Here is a 12,478-nt window from a genome sequence, read left to right on the forward strand (position 1 = left end):
GCGTTTTTTCTCCGCGGAGATTCTCGGTTGTCCGCAGTTTTGTTCTTTGTTTTATAAGCCTTCTCGACGTGCTTAGGAGTAGAAGACGTTTTCGAAAACTCTCGCATGCTTTGAACAGACGTAGCATTTTCAGTTTTAGAAACGACTTTCATTGCTTGGTCTAGATTTTCTGCTGAATTGATTTTGTTCATAATTTTGTTCTTGGCGTTTGAGAAGATAAGATAAATGTAGCCGCTGCGTCTGTTGTAAACAGAAAATCGCCCGCAAGGCGTCCGGCTATAACCTGTGGCATACGTCTTAGATCGCATTTTAGACATACATCTTAATTTATTGTGATATTGTTATTGAACATACTAGTAATAAGGTTGCTCAAAATATTATCAGTTTATTTATTATTATAATGTGTTAATGTTTGTATATGAATGTATTAATGATATTGCTCCGTCATACAGGGTGTCCCCCCAAAAAAAAGGCCCCTCAGTTCGCCCTCTTTTTCTCCTATTTCTGAAAAGTTGATCAAATATATTTTGGTATGTAAAAAAACCTTGAGTCGTTAGCTTTAATAAACCAAAACAATTATATCAATCGGCTCACAACTTTTGAAAATATGCGCTTTTAAAGAAATGTACTCGTTTTCACTCTGTCCACGGAGAAGGTTTGGCTACTTCAAAGATTGAAAAGGAGTACACATACCATGCATGAATAGCAAACATTCCTCAATGATAACTTTATAAAATAACTTTATTTATGGAATGGGCTTTACCGGTGGGTTTATGGGCAATAGTGTCATTAATTTGTGGGTAAAATGGATGCCGAATGGGACTTCTTTTGCTTTACTTGCAATTACTTATTTTTTTCTTGGCCTTTTTGTTATTATGTTTCTTAATTTCTTAATTAGTTGTTTCTTTTTTTTTTTTTCAACATAAGTCATTTCTCTTTTTAGGATAAAAGGTAGATCTTGGATTTTGCCACAAAGGAAAAAAAAATCAAGTGGTGTGAGGTCTGGTGATCGTGCAGGCCACTCCACAGCATAAGCCATCCCAACCACTCTTGTTTGCTATCCGTGGACAGAGTGCAAATCGGGTAATTTTATTCAAAAGGGCATATCTTCAAAAGTTGTGAGCCGATTGAAATAATTGTTTTGGTTTATTAAAGCTAACGATTAAAGGTTTCTTTACATACCAAAATCTAGTTAATCTTTTCTAAACTTTTCAGAAATAGGAGAAAAAGAGGGCGCAATGAGGGGCCTCTTTTTTTGGGATACCCTGTATTTATCTGAACTCCTTTCACATTATGCTCCCACCCGTACGCTTCGATCTGGAAACTTCTTCAAGAAAGAAAATCCAACCGCACATGGGGTGACAGATCATTTGCAATCGCATCTCCACGTCTATGGAATGACCTGCCTATTTATATTAGAACTGTTAAAAATGTAACTGTGTTTAAAAAGTTGTTAAAAACTCATCGTATGTCAGAGACATTCTGTAATTCTTAAGTTATGTTTCTTATTTTACTTCCAGTTTTCTTTGTCTATTGTTCAGTTTTTGTTTATGTTTTAGTGCCTTGAGCGCTCTTAATTGAGTGGATATGTGCCTTGTCGCTACTATTATTATTATTATTATTATTATTATTATTATTATTATTATTATTATTATTATTATTATTATTATTATTATTATTATTATTATTATTATTATTATTATATAATCTACTTACCAAATTTTGATTCATATACCGACGCTTACATTTTCACCACGAGTAAATAAATAAGGCACCCTGCGATAATGATGATAATGAACAAATGCTTAGCTATGCTCCGGCTTTGCAAAGCACTTTTAAGAAGAACAATAAATAACTGATATTGGCAACACCGTTGTCATCGGCAAAACATTTGGCTACTTTTAACGATCTCTCTCATGATAAGCTGGCAAGGTTTTGAGCTCGAATAAATTGGATGCATTGTCACATGCCACTTGTAGGTGATAATATGTTTTAGCAACAACAGGGCTGTAATATTTATGTTTTACGCATGCGTATGATCTTCATAAAGCATGTACATCGGTTTATTACATTATTCCTAGGCTTGATTCCAGAGTGGTGTAATTTTATAACAAAAACAGCCATGCAGAATAGAATTTACACAAGCGTACTTATCAATCCACATGAACAAGACCGCGAAGAAAGAAATTCAAGCACACGGGGACACAGACCCATGTTTTCTCAAAAATGATTCAGAGTCCAGTGCTCTAACCGTTCGGCCACGCATAAACTTACGCATTGTCTTGATCATAATTATATTAGATACAATACGGTGATTACAATTACGTCAGCATATCATTAGGCTATTAGAATAAACGAGCATGTCCGCCTGGAATTTAAGACGTTCAGATGGAAAAAAAAACTCGTTTTTTCAACAGGTGCTTCAATTTGGAGTGATATTGAAGCGGGATAGCGAGTGGTAAAAAGTTTTAAATAACGTTCCACAATCAATATAACAAAAAAGTTTTTTTGTCATGCAAGATTCGTCAAAATGCTCCCCAAAAACGAGTTTCTAAAATTGCCTTTGATTCTGATAAATGGCAACATTATTTCTTTGACCAAAAGCTCTTGTCAGTGGCCCGAGAAAAATAGATGATTAAGCAATACAAAATTGGAACTGAAAGTACTCTGCATTCATCCATAAACGTGAAGAAGTTATATATAAGTACAAGCAATTCAATCGCTGTGCGGCTGGGTAGATATCATCACTCACATATTACACAATAGAATATTATGTGCAGCAATTTTATTGTGAATGCAGGTCTTAAGCTACTGCAGCTTTACAAAGGGTACATTTTGTGAATGTTATAATTGGTTATTATAAACCTACTACTGTACTGTATATATATTTCCGGACAAAAATGCCCCGATGGGCACTGCATAGTGATCATGTGGGATTGCCACATGGTGGAAAGGTAGGCCCTTTTTTTCAAGCCATCATAAATGTATGATACAGCCACAAATATTGGGTCAAATATAAAATCATGCTGAAATATGTAGACACTTGGGGAGAATCGTTCTCATCTGGTACTTGGTAAGCTCCAAAGGGTTTCAGTTGATTTTTCGCACTGAGCCATAAAACCTTCCAAGAGTGTCAATCCCATCAAGTGTGTTTTAGAACAAAGTTTCAATAATACTCTTTAGTTTGTAAATGTTGTACAATTCTTGGCGTTTGCATCATACTTTGAACAAATTGATGCTTGGGATATTTGATGTATTTGATCCATTTTTTGTAAATCATTCTAATTCACCTTGCTCGGGCATGATTGCAAACTGACCTTGCCGTTATTTCGTTATGTCGTAAGACAAGTTTAAAAGATGCAACTTTACTTTAAAACCAACTATATCAGAAAGTATCTGACGATATTTCATTCACTTAATTACAAGCATTTTAAAAGCAACTAAATTAGAAAGTGCTTCACAGTATCTTTTTCGCTTAATTACATACGGGTTTTCCTTAGTGCTACTTTACTCTAAAACCAGCTAAATCAGAAAGTTCCTCACAATATCTTATTCGCTTAATTTCATGCCTTTTAAAATTAACTAAATCAGCAAGTGCTTCACAATATCATTGCGCTTAATTACATATGATTTTTCTTTGGTGTTCTTTTTAGGCAAGTTAAAAAGATGCTGCATTACTTTAAAACCAACTAAATCAGCAAGTGCCTCACTATATCTAATTCGCTTAATTACATGCATTTTAAAAGTAGTAGTAGTAGTAGTAGTAGTAGTAGTACGTAACTCCCGCCTTTATGTAGGCGCACCCCTGAATCACAGGGTCATTAGAAGGGAAAAGTTCACAAAACATCTAAGATTCTATATAAACTACCACAAAGTCAGTTTTTACACCAAGAATCTATGTTTAAAGCAACAAATTTACAAGTTCACAAAACAAATCCAATGTAGTTTGTGGAAAACAGGTGTACTGCGGAAATTGTCAGACTGAATCGCCATCAATCCGGGGCAAAAGTATCACACATCCTTGCATGGCTATCTACTACTAAAAATATAGTCACAAAATCACAGTTTCATAAGGAATTATAAGCAACTAAGTCACAGCTACATAATATCTTTTTCGCTTACTAGTAATTGCATACGGTTTTTCCATAGTGCTATTTTTAGGCAAGTTAAAAATATGTAACCTAACATAAAAGCAACTACGATCGTAAATCAGAAAGCATCTCACAGTATCCTATTCACTTAATTACATGAACTTTGCTTTTAGTGTTTTTTTTAACAAACTAAATCAGAAAGTTCCTCACAATATCTCATTCACTTAATTGCATGCATTTTAAAAGCAGCTAAATCAGCAAGTGCTTCATAATATCTTTTAGTGCTTCACAATATCTCTATAGGTTTTTCCTTAATGTTATTTTAGGCAAGTTAAAAAGATGTTACCCTGCATAAAAGCAACTATATCAGAAAGTCTTTTGCAATATCTTTTTCGCTTAATTCCATGCAATTTGCTCTTAGTGTTCTTGTTTTTTTTTGGTTTTTTATTGTAAGGCAAGTTTAAAAGGTGCAATATATCATTTGCTTAATTACATGCATTTGAGAAGCAACTTAATCAAAAAGTGCTCCACTGTATCTCTTATTTATCTTATTAATTACATGCATTTTGCACACAGTGTTCTTTCTTTATTGTAAGAGAAGTTTATAAAATATGCAGCCTTCTTTAAAACCAACTAAATCATAAAGTGCCTCACAATATTTCATTCGCTTAGTGCATTTTAAAAGAATCTAAATTTTATAGTATTTATTATTAATTAAGTGTAAGGCAAGTTTAAGGGGGCTATAATTTTCTTCGAAAGAGGATCATGAATATACTGGGGTCATAGAATTTTTAAATAAAAAATAGGAGGTGATCATTTTCTACACCAAAAATAGGGGGTTATAGAAGTTATTTAGGGCACGTGACAATTTTCGCGCACTAAGCGGGCATTCTTTACATGTACAATCAATATGCGTGCACATGCAAATTTCTTTTACTCCGGTCACCGTCATATTCATGACTCTTTTCCGAAGAAAATAAGAGCCCCTAAAAGATGCAAGCTTACTTTGAAAGCAATTAAAGCAGTATCAGTATCCTTTTCGCTAAATTACATGCATTTTGTAAGGCAAGTTTAAAAGAGGCAACCTAATCAGAACTTATACATCACAATATCTTTTTCACTTAATTCTTTGTGTTATTTTTTTTTTATTGCAAGGCAATATACGGTACAAAATGTAACCTTACTTTATTATTACTTTACTACTTTATTACTTTATTACTTTATTAAAAGCAATTAAATCAGCAACTCCTTCATCACATTTTTGCCCTCTTAATTACATTCAATAATTCAATAATGTAAGTCTAAGGCCAAACAAAAGTTTTTGTTTGCACTTCCCTCCTTCGGGGTCCGTGCATTATCAACATTTATTTTGTGAAAGTTCTCTCTCAACAAGAAATACGCAGTTATTATCCTATTGATCGAGAAATGTGAAATCACTGAAATATCGTTCATAATTCTGTTTGTTTATTTTGTTTGCTTCAGTAGTTCTTTCTTTTGTCTCAAATATTTATTCAACATAGAGGTATCCATACAAGCTTGTGTGTTTCATTGGTTTGGACCTAACATTTAAATAAGCATGTTTAGGCACAACATCTGTTTTGGTCCTTGGTCCTATAACGCTCTCAGTGCCCGAAGAAGTACCGATGGCACTTTTTATCGTACCTTGAACATTTGTACAGTGCATTTGTTTATTTAAATGGAAACCAATAACACTATGCAATTGCTAATTATTATGATTGATACAATTTATTACATCTCCAGGGAATTATGTTAAGAGTCATCGGTACGCAACCGGGCACCGATAGTTCTATGTGACCAATTGGATTTGGTGCCTTAGTAAGTTCCCTAGAAGAAAGTTTAAATAACAACACAAACCTGCATGTCGGTTACTGTTGGACACAACAAAGAAAAAGAACTAAGAACATCAGTAATATCATCATATGCCTGTTTGTACACTTTCAGGGGCGTTAAGCAGTATATAACCAGAACCAGAACATTTGTCAGGTTTAGGGTTGTGATTAGAGTAATGGTTAATGGGTAGGGTTATTTTAGAGCTAGGGTTATGTTTATAAAAAAAAAATGAAGGTAAGACACTTTCTCCCCTTTACTTACTTACGCAAAAAACATAACAAGCAAATAGAAGAGAGTTTATTTTTCAAAATATCTTAATTATTTTACACACTTTTTCAAAAGATCTTGGTGAACAAAAACCTTTTAATCATGATTGAGTTATCTTCTTTTCATCTAGTTGTCTGGCGTGTGGACAAAAATAGCAAAGATGCTGGCTTCTCCCATATCTGCATGATAAACAATAAGTTTAAGGGTAAACAATTAGGTGTTTAGATATTCCTTTGTTTTCGGATCTATGGCGCAATCATAATATCATTATATCAATGCTAAAAACACATTAATAAATATTTTTGACATTTAGTTTAAAAAGAAACACACACATTTGGGTTGACATTGACATCCCTTTTGAAAATCTTGCTTGATGTTTTTCACGTGGATACTTTTAAACCTGTAAATTGTGGTTTTCTGTAACGAACCCAAGTATGTCATTCAACACGGATGCCAATTGTCAGCCCACATGTCCAATTATTTGGTGTGAGGTTCGTCTACATTTGTAATGTATCGAAATATAAATAGTGATTATTTAGTCAAAACTAAGGTATAGCATATGGTAAAACCGATTTATTGGCATTTTGGGCTCCAACCAATCAAACCACTTCTTAGTATATAGTATATATGACTGATGAACATTTGACATGCTAATAATGAGTTTCATCCACCAACCTGTATGATATCCAATGACTTCCATTCGCAACGCGGGCCACTCATGCCACGCTATAGGAATAACACGCAGCAGTCTTGCAAAGATCGTTACTGGAAACTCAATATCCACTGCATCATTGGCGTCTGCATTTGCTGTAAAGATCTTGATAAAACAGTAAGTAAATTAACACAAAACCTTCATTAACACGTCATGTCAACCATCTATTATTTTATTCATTAAAAAAGGATAGAAAAAAATTTCGTTACACTTTTTAAAGTGTGAATAGTCATATTAAATATGTTAAAGAGCACAATTGTGAAACAAATTGTGACACTTCAATGATTGTGAAATGGACCATCTTATTTTTTGTAGGCTTTTTTTATTCTTCTTAGCAAACTGTGCTAAAAACGTATAATATTGCCTAATTTCTGAGTTTTTAGCTATCTCAACAATACTAATCAATATAAAATATTAAAAATGTCAGTTTCTCACCTTATCGATACCTGACTCCATAATTGGTGCCAACGAGTTCTCATCGTCACCAGTCTTAATGGATAACTTTGTCACCCATTGTTGAACTAATCCTGCTCCTTGGATTTGAATCCCTTTTATACCAACAGCGGAGAGGAAATCAACCTGCAGCCAGTGGTATTCTCTGCTATCATTAGTCAAAGCTGCCCAGGAGTTAGAATTATTTAGTCTCCCAAACTCTGGCGATCTGGTGTGTGTATTATCACCATAGTAGCTAGAAGCTGTGAGTTGACTGTCCCCAACAAGTCCAAGACGTTTGGTGTCTGTGAAAAGGTAAGAGAAAATATGTCTTGATTAAAACCAACAGTGGAGAGGAAATTAGCATGCAGTCAGTGAAATGCATATCTGACGAAGGGTATAGATGAGATACTGTAATAAGCAATGCCAATAATTCAGGAACATATCCCTGTGGGTAATATAAAGGGGATTAAGAACCCAATTTCCTTATATCACTATCAGACGATCGTGTGTGAATGGACTGCTAGCCAAAGCAAAGCTAACCCTATTGAAAAACTGTGCGAGTTACACGTGCTTTACCTGCCGTGACCCGAAGGCATTTACCCACAATGCACTTTGATCTGATTTATCGATATCGATTATTGAGTCAGCCATCCTTGCCCAGCTCCGCCAAACTTCAAAACAGTGATTTGATTGTCCTGGATAATTGGTTTCACTTGGGTCAATTGGGAGTGGTGCAAAGTGGAGGGACACAAGTGCATAACATTTGGCTTTTTTGCGCACAATGGTTGGATTTTCGGTGATTTCTTTTTATTTTGACAAAAATCGATGAAGTTTTGGGCAAATGCCACCCCACCCCACACCCACCGTAGGTACCACAACCGAACCGAACCCTTTATGAGTAATTGTAAAACTGTTGTGAGAAAATGTTTTACCATCCTTTATAGTAGATAATGACCCAATAAGACCTTTAAAAAGTAGTTTTATTAATTGTTTGGGATAATTTAAACTGTCTCTTTACCAATGAGCCACCCGAGGAATACAAAGGTAAATGGTTTTTTCCTCCAATTTATCCATACATAACTGTGCAACCCAAGCATACCAAGTCAAGTCTTCCGTACAGCTTGGCTTTCCGGTTGAATCGTATCTGCTCCTCTCCCGAGACGATTCAGAAGAGAAAAGATGAACTTGAAGGCTTTCTTAAGGCCAGAGGTTATCCTGGCTCTGTTATCAACAGGCAAATCAGCAAAGCTCTAGAGATTCCTAGATCTGACGCTCTAGTGCCTCGTACGCCAGACTCTGATAATCCAGAACGCATTCCTCTGGTCATCACTTACCATCCATCGCTTCCTAAACTTTCTCAGATACTTCACAAACACTTGCGTATCTTGCATTCTTCTGATAGATGTAAGAAGGCTATTCCCAACCTACCCATGGTCGCTTATCGCAGAAGTACTAACATCAAGGACATGATTGTACGTTCATCCCTGCCTCCAGACCAACCTCCTCCTAGAGGCTCTATTGCATGTGGATCTTGTAAGTCATGTGAACATGACCTCCACCCGGGCCTACCTGTCAAACATACTAAGGAAGGATCGTCTTTCACTAGTTCTTCCACAGGTGAAAGCCATGACATCCACAAACACATCAGTTGTCAGAGTGAGAATGTGATCTATCTCATCACTTGTGCTAATTGCCAAGTTCAGTATGTGGGAGAGACTGGTCGTAGCCTGTCAACCAGACTGGGTGAGCATTGCGCCGATGCTCGCCTTAACAGAAATACACCAGTAGCCAAACATTTCAACCTCCCAGGACATTCTGCTAGTCACATATCTGTCATGGGTATTGACAAACCCCCAAAGACTGACACGTTCATGCGAAAGAAACTTGAGAAAGACTGGATCTCTAAACTTAAGACAACCCAACCACTTGGCTTAAATGTTAAAGATTAACGTGCCAGTGTATCCTTATTTGGCCTATGGATCTTACTTGCGTCAACACATGTATTTGACATACATGTACATGTAGGCCTACATGTTTGATGGGTCAACTCACATGTGGCTTTCACACCACTGTAGGCCTCCCTCCTTGCTTGCTTGTATAGACCTTTTATCACTACCTATTTTGGCATATTTCATGTCAATTTGTTACGGTATTTCACTGTTCTTTGGTTTTAGTGATTTGTTGGCTTTCCATTGTCATCTAAAGGTCTTTACATGCACTGTGAATTGGTTTTATCATGCACGGTCCACATGAGCTCATATGCATTTACTTTATCTGTTTTTCTACTTCCAAACCTACCCCCTTTTCTGCATGCATACTGCCATTTTATTATATATGTGACCTTCCTCAACTTGTGTTTTGATTCAGCAATTATTGGCTTTTCACTTTTCTTAACACATGCATTATGCAGGCCTACATGTATAATATTTATTGCACCACGCATATCTTTTCTAATTACTTTTTCATTTACTACTGGATCTACATGTATTGTACATGCTTGATGTGTCAATTCACATTTGGCATTCTCACTGTAGGCCTCCTTGCTTGCCTATGTTTTTCCATCTTTTAGTAGACCTTGTATCACTACCTATTCTAGCATATTTCATGCTAATTTGTAACGGTATTTTACTGTGCTTTGGTTTTAGTGATTTTTGGCTTTACCACTTCACTGCAGGCCTATCCACATGAACTGCAGTTACCCTTTTTTTTCTACCCCCCCCACCCCCTTTCTTTCTGTATGCTTACTACACTCTAATATTTGAGACTTTCCTCAACTTGTGTTTTATTCAGCAATTTTTGCTGTATTTTTTCTCTCTTTTTTAACATTATCTGTATTTAAAATAATTGTTTTGTAATATGCATGACTCTTCTCTTTTAAATTTGAGTGACATTGGCCCACTTATCTCCCTCTATTCATTCTCTTCCTCTTTCTATTGACTACGACCCTCTTGACATCTACTTCCTGTCAATTAGGACAATACCCTATTGTCCTGTGGTCGTGCTTATTTACATAATGCTTTCCAGTTTCTCACTGTAGTAAACTGTGCTTCATTGAAGTAAGACATGCTTATTTTGCTCTGAGCTTATCTTGTTTGCTACTTAGTTCTATTTGAATTTGCCTTCAGTTTTTGACTTGAATTTGTTTTTAAATTACAGCATGTAGTTTTTGTTGTTTGCTTTTATATTTTGTTGTCTGTCCCTGAAGAAGAGCAGTTTATCTGCTCGAAACGTCGGTTGTTTTTTGTCCGTTTAGTGTTTGACTGCTATGTACACAGTGATTTTCATCACTTCCAGTGTACTGTTTTCCTGACACTTTTGTGGGCTCTGGAATTGGCAATTTCTGGCCATCGAACTTTGCTTATTTTGTGCCTACTCTGGATGTTTGGTTTAGCGTGTCTGTTTATATGCACAGTGATTTTCATCACATGTTCTAGTGCAGTTTTGTATTACCATTGATCCTTGTTGTTTTTGTCTGTATTTTACTTGTTTCCCCACATCAAGTTGGTGTACCTTGCTCGTTTTCCTTTCTGTGCAAAATTAGACAAATAATCTTACCTTTTACAATACTCCATTTAGCATAGTTATTTGTCAAACTGTAAAGGAAAACTGGTAGGACATCATACTTTTCCCAGTCACAATGAAGGTTCGTAAATTGAAAGCCACAAGCTACAACTAACCAACCCGTATCATCGGGACAGCCATCATATGCCCTACTTATAAACCAACGTCTTCCTACCTCAGGATGTCTGTAAACGAAATTGAAGAAAAATCAGTCACATAAATGCAAACGAAGCCGAAGAAGAAAAGAGGAAGACAAAAGCCATCAAAATAGTATCCTCGCAGCTAGGACAGTTCATATATATATAAACTATAAAAGAGGTCATAAATGAATTGGTCGGTTGACCTGCGCTTTATCGTTGCAATAAACGCAGCAGCATCTTTCTGCTGCGCCAACGAGGGTTTACCGCAACGACAAACGTCAAGACAATGAATAAAACCCAAAACAAAGCTAGCCATTTGAGCGGACAAATCGTAGAAGAACCAAAATCATGACCAAAGACTTACCATACCTTCCGTTCCGAAGGACGGGGTATTGTTGTAGATCATTTACACATTGTAAACGTACTACAGTCAGAGCGATACTCTTAATGCTCTCAACTGAAGTCAAACTTTTTTTTCCTGCTAATACTCTTGTAAGCATGGTAAGTATCCACCAAAATAGGATTAAACCCTGGATATCATACACCAAATTGTAATAAACACGTACGAACAAGATATAACATTTTAAAAGAACATTTTACTGACGTTATGCACCATAACAAGAATTAGAATTAATAATACGTAAGGCACCACGTCTTATCTGATCCTATAACACTATCGGTCCGGTTTATGTACCGATGACTCTTTTTGTCATACCTGGTGATGTGATAAATTGTATCACCCATAATAATTACCATTTACCATCGGTAATTCTTGGGCACCGATAGTGCTATGGTACCAAATTAAATGTTGTGTCTAAGTGTATAGCCGATTAGTTTTTGATTTTTCACGTCGACATTTTATCATGCACTTACCCTTCAGCAGAAAAGTAGTTTTGAGATTCACTTTGAATATCATCATAAGGTGACGAGAGCAAACGGTCTTTAGAAAACCAATCCAAGCTGTTTGAGCCAGTTCCATTGAAGATGAGAGTTACTAATTCCATACCGGTGTGGTCAAGCAGCACTACTATGACCTGAGAAATGTTATAATATCATTATTTAAAAAAATAATCAGCAGAGCAATATTGTTATTATCCTCTTTACACCGTTACGTCTATAGAATATGACATTGGTAGTTTGGTACAAGAGGAATAAAAGATATTCTTTGTAATCCACCTAATTATGATGTAAATTGTATATTAATTTCCTAGTTATTACCATGATTAATGACGCCCATTTATTATGCTTATTTTGTGTAATTTACTTTTTGCAGCGTTATTGTTCCCTATTTTAGACTTACAAACAATTATCTAGTATAGGCTATCTATTCACATTATTTCATTTTCTCACTAATTTTGTTTGCAGTTTCTTTGCAAGGAAAGGGTTTATATAATATTTTGTGTATTTAGTTTCTGATTAAC

This window comes from Amphiura filiformis, chromosome 18 (genome assembly GCF_039555335.1).
Source record: "Amphiura filiformis chromosome 18, Afil_fr2py, whole genome shotgun sequence".
NCBI lineage: Eukaryota > Metazoa > Echinodermata > Ophiuroidea > Amphilepidida > Amphiuridae > Amphiura > Amphiura filiformis.